Source organism: Dreissena polymorpha, chromosome 7 (assembly GCF_020536995.1).
Source record: "Dreissena polymorpha isolate Duluth1 chromosome 7, UMN_Dpol_1.0, whole genome shotgun sequence".
NCBI lineage: Eukaryota > Metazoa > Mollusca > Bivalvia > Myida > Dreissenidae > Dreissena > Dreissena polymorpha.
In genome coordinates, this window is record NC_068361.1 from 104,548,993 (window position 1) to 104,561,375 (window position 12,383).

The following is a 12,383-nucleotide window of genomic DNA, read 5'->3' on the forward strand; positions in this document are numbered from 1 at the left end:
TATCTGGTTGACTTTCCTAATGGGGTTGGTCCATCACTATAAAGTCGCGCCTGTCAAAAATCATAAAAAGCGACATTTAAAGTTATGGTAGCCAGAACTAACGGACTCCCAGAGCCTTTGATAATTTTTGCTATGGCAGCTCTGGCAGTCCATATGCACCCCTTCATAAACATGGATGCAGTTCAGCGCAGCGAATCCGTCCGCTTCACTAAACAGGCGTCATTCGAGACAAATTGAGGAAAATAATGAATAAACTTCATAAACATGTTAAATTTACCTGAATGGCAACCTACGGATGTCATCCTTTGCATGCACCCTATAAAAACACGACGATGTTTCAACACACTTTTCTCGCTGACATGTTTATGTTTAAATTTGAAACAGTGTATTCTGTATCGAATACCACATCGTTATCGACTTTATAGGCTGGAGCACATAACCCGACGTGCAAAATATTGGTGTACTGCGACCTAACCAATGTTGGGTCAATTTTCCAATATGGCGGATAGTTACAGCATACAAAACAAAACCTAAGTCAATAAAATCAATAATTTCTTGCTTTAATGGTACCATTTGGATGAGTTTGTGGTTTAGATAGGTAAACTTGTATAAGTTCTTGCATTTTCAGTGTTCCTTAACTCTTGCATTGTTGATAACATTTTGCACCCATGGCCAAGAGAGAGCGCATTGCAACTATCAGCAACCCATTGGGTTATAAAGCTGATAGTTGAATTATTGCAACTACTGGAAATAATGCATTAAGCCTTCATTTTCATGATTTGGGCACTAACCTATATGCACAGCTGATCGAAGATATCGCCACATTTTTTAAGGTACCATAAGGTTATATAGAGATAAAGTCAAACACAATAATATATCAATTGTATTTATTACTGATATGCTGCACAAACATTTTTAGTGATCCGGAATGCCTTGACAAACTGTTTTACATAAGGGCATTAAGGGGCAAATTTTGCGTTTAGAATTGAAACAAGGATTCACCCCGCCCCGCCATTCGCACTTGAGAATATGCAATGACTATTTGTAGAAAAAAAACAAAGTACCTGTTTTGCTAATTGTTTAAGCTAATTTTAAATTATTGTGCTATCAGTGTTTGGGCAGTCTTCACGCTAACTATAAGCCCGACAGCCCGGGAGTGGTTAAATGTTAATCGGGCTACTAGAAATTAATAATTTATTTAGTCGGGCTATTGGATTTTTTGTCTGTTTCCAATAAAGCATCATTATTTGGGCTAGTGGTTAAAATATATTACCGTGAAGACTGTGTGGGTATAAAAAATGACAGAAGAATGTGGTGTGTTTTTCAAGTTTTACTATTAACAAATGGAGTTATTAAAATGATTTATGGAGGTTTCGGTAAATAACAAGCTCGGTATATTGTATTTATATAGTAAATGCTGCGGAGGTTTTGGTACATTGGTATAGGGTTTATCACACCTTTAAGCAATAAGTGTGTACACTCATTGAGTTGTTTGGCTCTAATTGAATTATCTGATTAAAATGTACGGACTTGATGTAATCAAACGCTGTTTGTTCTCAAGTTTTGTATATTAGTGATATCAGTCCAAGCATCTCTATCCTATATAACCAGTCATATTAAATACCATTAAGGACCACTAAGGATCGCTAAGTACCGCTAAATATCACTAAGGACATTTATGTTATTTGTAGTGATAATGCCTTATAAGAGGCTAATTAGGATATATATTTGTGTTTCTCTTGGCTTTAATTTCAAATATTTATAATTGAAAAATTAAATTAGTTGGGAAAAAATGCTTTATTCTGAAAAATACCTTGTTTTATTATGAAAAACTGCTGTGTTGTTAAGTCTAAAATGTTTGTATTTCCTATTGTATAAATGAAATGTGATACTTTCAAGAAAAGAGATAATGACCTCCATTTTAGACTGTGAAAAAAATCAGTATCATTAACATATTTAGTCATTTTAAAGCAACACTTCATTTGGGTAATATATAAAAAAATCATCAGTCAGTTATACAATTTTTAAAGGTTTGGTACATTTATTATTACATTTATTTTAAGATTAAATAATAGTAAAAATATTTAATTAGAGACTGAATCAATCTTAGAAGCGCACATTCATTTATGATTTTTTTTTAAATAAATCAGTACTACAATATTTTACAAGACTTTGAACATTTTTTAATAGCATTAAACTTAATTGAAGATCTTCTATTAATTCAGTCTTTAAATAAACATTTATTATTACTTTTTTTTTAAATAAATGCACCAAATCTTTAAACAAATTTAGTATTGATTTAATTAAATCGTAAATATTTACTTTCAATAAAGTTTCATTTTGAATTCAATTTCTATCTACATTTTTTGGTTTGGTACCTAAAATTATTCTTATGAACAAAGGTCAGTGGTAGCTCTTTCATGACCCTAAATTTTTTACTGTAGGCATAGCATTAAATAATCAATTCAAAATTAATCACCAGTTTGCAAATTTATTCCCGATGGTATTGTAAGCCAATAATACTATATTAATAGGTGTCATTAACACTTCATTGTAGGTTTACCTCTATGATTTTTTTTCGACTGCTTATAAACCTTATAGAACAGTGTTTTTTAACCTTGTTTTTGTTAGGAACTTTGTTTACATGGGATTAAATTTTGTTGTACATTGTATTGTTTACATGTAGACCGTTATTGTTTTATATTCAATTCTTAATATGACTCGCTCAGAAATATATTGATATCTTTGTACACCTGTCAGTTAGTTGAGCATGTGCTTGGATTTCGCCATTCCCATTGGCTGATACAGGCGATGATGTATTGATCAAAGTCGTCACCATTTTGAACGTTGGATTTGACAGGAGTGAGTTGTGTAGAAGTTTACCGTTAGCATTCCGAAATTCTTGGATGTTTACAGTGTTCATTCTGGGCAGCGCCATTGCGGGATTCCCGCATCGAAATATTAATGGGCGCAATCTAAATAATTTCTATCTATCTATCTCATACTGCCTCACGCATCTCGTGAGTATAATGGGCAGGTGGGCTTCACTAAACATAGTTACAGACGTCGTTCGAGACAAAATGAGGAAAATGATGAATAAACTTCATAACCATGTTAAATTTACCTGAATGGAAACCTACAGATGTTATCCTTTGCATGCATCCGATAAAAACTCGACAATGTTTCAACACACTTTTCTCGCTGACATTGTTATGTTTAAAATTGGAACAGTGTATTCTGTATCGAATACCACATCATTATTGACTTTTTGGCTCCAACACATAACGCGACGTACAACATATTGGTGTAATGCGACCTGACCTATATTGGGTCAATTTTCCAATATGGCGGATACAGCATACAAAACAAAACATTTAGTCAATAAAATCAATTATATCTTGCTTTAATGATACCATTTGGATGAGTTTATGGTTTAGATAGGTAAATTTTAATAAGCTCTTGCAGTTTCAGTGTTCATTAACCTTTGAATTGTTGATAACATTTTGCACCCATGGACAAGAGAGAGCGCATTGCAACTCTCAGCCTAAGCTGAGAGTTGAATTATTGCAACTAAATAGACATGCAGCTGGTAGTTATCATACATCCTGCAATCAGGTGGCCCCTACATAATCTTTAAATGACCCACTAAATTTATGGCTGTGGCCCAGAATGAACACTGATGTTTAATCAGCAATGAACCTTTAGTGTTTCTTTTCAGGGACCTATACAAACAAAGGGATTCGCTACTCAATGAACCGAAGAACAAGCTAACGTGTTGTTACGCAAAAGGGAAACGAGACTTGCGACCCAACGAGACTTTGCGCGACGATGCAAATTTTCACAGCCGCCATTTTGACAGAGAGACCGTGTCAAAGCGATCTGGTCAGATTAAGATTACAAATTAACCAAGTGTTGCCAACAAAGAAGTATTCATTGCAAAGGTTTGTTGAATTTGAGACATCTTATTGTTTTATTTGTTTACGACTATGCTTTGTATTTACAAATAAAAACAACAATGGGTAGTTTCACCAAATTATGCGTATCATTGTTAACACTTCCATAATCCGATAAACATATGTTGTGGCTTTTTCAAAAGGCTTGGTCAAATAAAACTCTATACTATTCATGTTGGTATTCTTACAAACGTTACATTGCAATGCATTGTGTGGTGAAAACTTAGTTTTACATTATTTGCAAATTTATTATTCTAATAGCTCAAAGATAATAGAATTTTAGTCATTTTTAGCTCATCTATTTTTTGAAAAAAAAGTATGAGCTATTGTCATCACCTTGGTGTCGGCGTTGGCGTTGGCGTCGGTGTCGGCGTCCGGTTAAGTTTTGCGTTTAGGTCCACTTTTCTCAGAAAGTATCAATGCTATTGCATTCAAACTTGGTACACTTACTTACTATCATTAGGGGACTGGGCAGGCAAAGTAAGATAACTCTGGCGTGCATTTTGACAGAATTATGTGCCCTTTTTATACTTAGAAAATTGAAAATTTTGGTTAAGTTTTGTGTTTAGGTCCATTTTATTCCTACAGTATCAAAGCTATTGCTTTCATACAGGCTTTTTCCGCTCCATTTTGGGAAAACGCCACACTGGAATTTTGGGAATTTCGCGTCGTGAAAACCCCCATTTTGGGAAAAAAAAATAATCGCAAAATTGGCTCAATTGGGAAAAAATATCGCATGTAAATAGTGTTTCTTATGTTTCAAAGAAGCCGTTAACTGGTAAAAAACGACTATTTTGATAACTTATTATTAAAATTGTACAAAATATTATGAACATGTGTGAAAAGTGCAGGTTTTTTCATCTGAATTTGTGGAAAAGGCCTGGCCTTTTTTGAGGTGAAAAAAATCGCGCAAAGCGCCGGATTTTGTGGAAAAAAAGGAAAGTCTTAAATTATAATTAACATATTTTACAGTTTAAAAAAAAATTCAAGGCAGCGGCGGAAAAAACCTGTCATACTTGCAACACTTATTATCTATCATAACGGGACTGTGCAGGCAAAGTTATGTAACTCTGACTGGCATTTGGACGGAATTATGGGCCCTTTATACTTAGAAAATTGAAAATTTGGTTAAGTTTTGTGTTTTGGTCCACTTTACCCCTAAAGTATCATAGATATTGCTTTCATACTTGGAACACTCGCAAACTATCATAAGGGTACAGTAAAAGGACAAGTTGCATAACTCTGGTTGTCATTTTTACGGAATCATGGCCCTTGTTTGACTTAGTAACTTTGAATATATGGTTAAATTAAGTGTTTCGATCCACTTTACTTCTAAAGTATCAAGGCTATTGCTTTCAAACTTCAAATACTTTCATGCTATCATGAGGTTACTGTACCTAGCAAGTTGAATTTCACCTTGACCTTTGAATGACCTTGACTCTCAAGGTCAAATTATTAAATTTTGCTAAAATTGCCATAACTTCTTTATTTATGATTAGATTTGATTGATACTTTGACAAAACTACTCTTACCTGACATACCCCAATAGACTCCACCCAAACCATCCCCCGTGTCCTCCCCCCCGAATCCCCCCTTATTTTTTTTTAAGATCATCTAACAAATGACCACCACACCCCCACACTATACCCTCCCCCAAACCCCCCCAATTTTTTTTTTTTTGAAACGGTTAAAAACACAAATATTTATTATTATTATTTTATTTTTGAAATACCGTCCAACCTTCGCACCCAAGAATCCCCTCCCACCCTCCCCCCCCCCACCCCCCCCGAATTTTTATGTCCCCCACTATAGTAGTGGGGGACATATTGTTTTTGCCCTGTCTGTTGGTCTGTCTGTTGGTCTGTCTGTTGGTCTGTCTGTTTGCGCAAACTTTACCATTTTGCAATAACTTTTGCTATATTGAAGATAGCAACTTCATATTTGGCATGCATGTGTATCTCATGAAGCTGCACAATTTGAGTGGTGAAAGGTCAAGGTCATCCTTCAAGGTCAGAGGTCAAATATATATGGCCAAAATCGCTCATTTTATGAATACTTTTGTAATATTGAAGATAGCAACTTGATATTTGGCATGCATGTGTATCTTATGGAGCTGCACATTTTGAGTGGTGAAAGGTCAAGGTCAAGGTCATCCTTCAAGGTCAGAGGTCAAATATATGTGGCCAAAATCGCTTATTTTATAAATACTTTTGCAATATTGAAGATAGCAACTTGATATTTGGAATGCACATGCATCTTATGGAGCTGCACATTATGAGTGGTGAAAGGTCAAGGTCATCCTCCAAGGTCAGAGGTCAAACATATTTGGCCCAAATCGCTTATTTTATGAATACTTTTGCAATATTGAATATAGCAACTTGATATTTGGCATGCATGTGTATCTCATGGAGTTGCACATTTTGAGTGGTGAAAGGTCAAGGTCAAGGTCATCCTTCACAAGGTCAAGGTCATCCTTCAAAGTCAAACGTCATATAAGGGGACATTGTTATTCACAAACGCATCTTGTTTTTTTGTTTTTTGCTTTTTTTTCGCATTTTTGGAAGATAATGTAATAAATGTCCACACCCCCACCCCACACTATACACCCCTCTTCACTCCACCCCTCCCTCCTTTGTGATGAAATTGAGAGTCCCTTCACCATTAAAAAGAATATAGATGAGCGGTCTGCACCCGCAAGGCAGTGCTCTTGTTTTATTTTGTAATCACTATCAGTGTTATCAACATATGTCGCAGCTTTTTTCGAAAGGCTCAGTCAATACTATCTCTATATTAATCTTGGAGGTATCTTTACAAATGCAGAGCTCCAGATAAAGTTTTGTGAAATTAGTAACGGTACTGCCACTGGCAGAAAGAAAAGGAGTAACGCTTAAAATCAATTAGTGCCTGTACTACCATATCCAAAAATACAGGTAGTACTGTACTACCCGTGTTCTTGGATATTGAAGGGTGTATACAGGGCTCAACATTAACAGTTGTCCTATTGCCCCTGGCAAGTGAAAGTTGGGTCTGGGCAAGTTATTTTATAATCTAGTTGTCCACCCTTGCAAGTGCAAAAAAGAACAAAGAGCATTAAATTTAGACTTTAATTAGACTTTAATTGCTGTAATCATTTTGTAAAGTGTGCAAAAGTAAAAAAAGGTTTTGTGGTGTATCATTTTGATCTTTATTAAAAAATATTAGGTTTACAGTAAATGAGATAGTTCATGTTTGTGCAAGTGGCTAAACGTTCAGGGCAAGTAGATTTTCTAAGTACTTCCCCGGAAGGGCAAGTTAGTTTTTAGGTTAATGTTGAGCCCTGGTATAACTGACTTTACAGAAACATTAGCAGCAATTATAATAAATATATGTAGCTTCTTAAACAATTACTGTATTAGGTTTTCCATTCTTAATTATGATGCAAATACAACTACACATTAAAACTAATGACTAATACTATTTCTTCATTTTTCTTGACAAGAAAACACAAGCCAACTAGAAAGCTATGTAAATGAAAACTTATTTCACTGTCTCATTCGTTTCCCATTGTGTTTTCTAACGTTTTAAGCCACCGATGCAATCAAATCGTTTAATATCGGGGCGACAATGTCATTTTCTGGGTTTACAGATTTGATGTCAGGATGGTTAGACAACACCGTATGTAGTCATTATATGACAACAAAGTGTTGTTTTGAACCGCTTTTGGTTAAGCCGGCATTCCATTGCGCGCAGACATATTGGTTTTGACGGATTTACAAGTTACAGGAAATCACGCGACAGAATAGACAATAATATATGAACCCAGTCTACAACTTTTCGGTATTTTAAATTAACGAAAAGCGTTGTTAGGTTAGGGACCAACAAATCACGCCGCGCTGACGCAGATGTATCGGTACGGCCAGATATTTTTCGTAAATCTGTAAAATGGATATTAATGCCGTAATTGTACGTCCAGTTTATAAAAATATAAGCTTAAATCTTTATGGAAAAGGCGTATTTACGGCTGTATGGCCTTTATCTGGAGCTCTGCAAACGTTACATTTCAATGCATTGTGTGTTGCAATTTTTATTTGTATTATTCGCAAATTCATGATTTTGAATGAGCACAAAGACAATACAATTTTAGTGATTTTTGTTACCACTATCAAACAACAAACATTGATCAACAAATGTCGTGGCTCTTTTTGAAAGGCTCAGTCAATAATAGCCCTATAGTTATCATGTTTGTATCTTTACAAACGTTACATTTCAATGCATTGTGTATTGCAAATTTAATTTGCATTATTTGCAAAATCATAATTTTGTATTAGCTCAAAGATTATACAAATTAATTAACATTTTTTAGCTCACCTGATTGCTCAGGTGAGCTTTTGTGACCGGTCTTTGTCCGTATTTCGTCCGTCCGTCGTCCACATTTGGTTTGTAAACACTCTAGAGGCCATATTTCATGTCGGATCTTCATGAAACTTGGTCAGAAGATTTTTCGCAATGATATCTCGATCAAGTTCGAAACTGGGTCATGCAGGGTCAAAAAATAGGTCACAAGGTCAAAAAAAAGAAAAACCTTGTAAACACTGTAGAAGTCACATTCCATGCCCAATCTTCATGTAACTTTGTCAAAATGTTTGTCTTAATGATATCTTGGTTGAGTTCAAAAGTGGTTCCAATCCGTTGAAAAACATGGCCACCAGTGAGCGCGGCAGTTCTCTTTATTTGGCTAAAGAGAAACCTTGTAAACACTCTAGAAGTCACAATTTGTGTCCAATCATCATGAAAGTTGGTCAAAACATTAGTTCAATTGATGTCTCGGACGAGGTTGAAAATAGTCGAGATTGGTGAAAAAACATGGCCGCCAGTGGGCGGGGCATTTTTCTCTATATGTATATAGTGGCAGTTTTCCCTATTTGGCTTTAGAGAAACCTTGTAAACACTATAGAAGTCACAATTTGTGCCAAATCATTATGAAAGATGGTCAAAAGATTGGTTTTATTGATATCTAGGACGAGTTTGGAAATGGTTGGGATCGGTGAAAAAACATGACCGCCGGTGGGGAGGCATTTTTCTTTATATGTATATAGTGAAAACATGTGAACACAGTAAAAGTGACATTTTTGGCCCAATTTTCATGAAATTTGCTCAGAACATTTGTTTCCTTGATACGAGAGTTGAGTTCAAAAATGGTTCCGGTCAGTTGAATAACATGGCTGCCAGGGGAGGGGGGCAGTTTTCTCATTATGCCCCCCCCCCTTTCGAAGAAGAGGGGGTATATTGTTTTGCTCATGTCGGTCCGTCCATCCACCAGATGGTTTTCGGATGATAACTCAAGAGCGCTTATGCCAAGGATCATGAAACTTCATAGGTACATTGATCATGACTCGCAGATTACCCCTATTGATTTTCAGATCAGTAGGTCAAAGGTCAATGTCACGATGACCCGAAATAGTAAAATGGTTTCCAGATGATAACTCAAGAACGCTTATGCCTAGGATCATGAAACCTCATAGATACATTGATCATGACTCGCAGATGACCCCTATTGATATTCAGGTCACTAGGTCAAAGGTCACGGTGACCCAAAGCAGTAAAATGTTTTCTAGATGATAACTCAAGAACACTTATGCCTAGGATCATGAAACTTCATAGATACATTGATCATGACTCGCAGATAACCCCTATTGATTTTCAGTTCACTAGGCCAAAGGTCAAGGTCACGATGACCCGAAATAGTAAAATGGTTGCCGATTAACTCAAGAATGCTTAGGCCTAGGATAATGAAACTTCATAGATACATTGATCATGACTAGCAGATGACCCCTATTGATATTCAGGTCACTAGGTCAGAGGTCAAGGTCATGACTCGAAATAGTAAAATGGTTTCCGGATGATATTTCAAGAACGCTTAGGCACAGGATCATGAAACTTCATAGGTACATTGATCATGACTCGTAGATGACCACTATTGATTTTCAGATCACTAGGTCAAAGGTCAAGGTCACGATGACCCGAAAAAGTAAAATGGTTTCCAGATGATAACTCAAGAACGCTTATGCCTAGGATCAAGATACTTCATAGGTACATTGATCATGACTCGAAGATGACCTTAATGATTTTCAGGTCACTAGGTCAAAGGTCAAGGTCACGGTGACCTGAAATAGTAAAATGGTTTCTGGATGATAAGTCAAGAAGGCTTATGCCTAGGATTATGAAACTTCATAGGTACAATGATCATAATTCGCAGATGACCCCTATTGATTTTCAGGTCATTAGGTCAAAGGTCAAGGTCACGGAGACCTGAAATAGTAAAATGGTTTCTGGATGATAACTCAAGAACGCTTATGCCTAGGATCATGAAACTTCATAGGTACATTGATTATGTCTCGAAAATGACCCCTATTGATTTTCAGGTGACTAGGTCAAAGGTCAAGGTCACGATGACCCGAAAAAGTTAAATGGTTTCCAGATGATAACTCAAGAACGCTTAGGCCTAGGATTATGAAACTTCATAGGTACAATGATCATAACTCGTAGATGACCCCTTTTGATTTTCAGGTCACTAGGTCAAAGGTCAAGGTCACGGTGACCTGAAATAGTAAAATGGTTTCTGGATGATAACTCAAGAACGCTTAGGCCTAGGATCATGAAACTTCATAGCTACATTGATCATAACTCGTAGATGACCCCTGTTGATTTTCAGGTCACTAGGTCAAAGGTCAAGGTCGCGATGACCCAACATAGTAAAATGGTTTCCGGATGATAACTCAAGAACGCTTAGGCCTAGGATCATGAAACTTCATAGGTACATTGATCATGACTCGTAGATGACTCCTATTGATTTTCTGGTCACTAGGTCAAAGGTCAAGGTCACGGTGACCCGAAATAGTAAAATGGTTTCCAGATGATAACTCAAGAACGCGTATGCCTAGAATCATGAAACTTTATAGGTACATTGATCATGACTCGAAGATGATCCCTATTGATTTTCAGGGCACTACGTCAAAGGTCAAGGTCACGGTGACTTGAAATAGTAAAATGGTTTTTGGATGATAACTCAAGAACGCTTATGCCTAGGATCGTGAAACTTCATAGGTACAATGATCATGACTCGCAGATGACCCCTTTTGATTTTCAGGTCACTAGGTCAAAGGTCAAGGTCACGGTGACCTGAAATAGTAAAATGGTTTCTGGATGATAATTCAAGAAGGCTTATTCCTAGGTTCATGAAACTTCATAGGTATATTGATCATGACTCACAGATGACCCCTATTGATTATCAGGTCAAAGGTCAAGGTCACAGTGCCAATAAAACGTATTCACACAATGGCTGTCAAGGTCACGGTGACTCAACTTAGAAAAATGATTTCCGGATGATAACTCAAGATTGCTTACGCCTAGGATCATGAAACTTCATAGGTACATTGATCATGACTCACAGATGAAATAATAATGAAACTTGACCAGGATGTTTGTCTGGACAATATGTAGGTCAAGTTTGACATTTGGTAAAGATTGAATGAACCGACTCCTCTCAGGTGAGCGAACTAGGGCCATCTTGGCCCTCTTGTTTATGTGTAAATGGTACATAAGAAATGATACGCCGGCTTATCAAATTGAATTGCTTTTTTATGTGTAAATGGTACATAAGAAATGATACGCCGGCTTATCAAATTGAATTGCTTTTTTATGTGTAAATGGTACATGAGAAATGATACACTGGCTTATCAAATTGAAGTGCTTTTTTATGTGTAAATGGTACATAAAATTTGAGACGCCAGCGTATCAAATTGAATTGCTTTTTTATGTGTAAATGGTACATAAGAAATGATACGCTGGCTTATCAAATTGACTTTAAATGTGACTTTTAGTTAGTTGTAGTAATGATACGCCAGCTTATCAACTTGAATTGCTATTTTATTTCTAAATGGCACTTATGAAATGATACACTGGCTTATCAAATTGACATAAACTGTGACTGTTTAGTTCCTTGTTGTAATGATACGCCAGCTTATCAAATTGATGTGCTTTTTATGTGTTAATAGTCCAAAAGAAATGATATGCCGGCTTAACTAATGCATTTTCTTTATGCATAAATGGTCCACACTAAATGATATGCTGGCTTATCAAAAATAAATAAAAAAATAAAAAATATTTTCTGTTATGCCGGCTTATCAAATTCATTTTTAATTTTCATTGTGATTTTCTGTTTAAGTTGATACACTGGCTTATCCAATTCAATTTTCAATTTGTTAGTATTATTTTCTGTTGTGTCGGCTTATCAACTTGATTTAAAAAAAGACCTGAATCATCAGAAAAAATAATTTGTTTTACTTTTGTTTAAATAACATCCAAAAAATGTGAACAGATCACATACAAATGGCCTTGAAAAGGTCTATTTTCCTGTACATATTTTGGGAATGATTGGAGATTCCTTTTTAA

General features: G+C 35.9%; 1 protein-coding gene across 1 annotated transcript in view; it reads left to right on the plus strand.

The window, feature by feature from the left end:
* Window positions 1–12,383, plus strand: part of LOC127840004 (sodium-coupled monocarboxylate transporter 1-like) — a 639,226-nt gene that overhangs the window by 194,352 nt on the left and 432,491 nt on the right. The gene's annotated exons all lie outside the window — the stretch shown is intronic.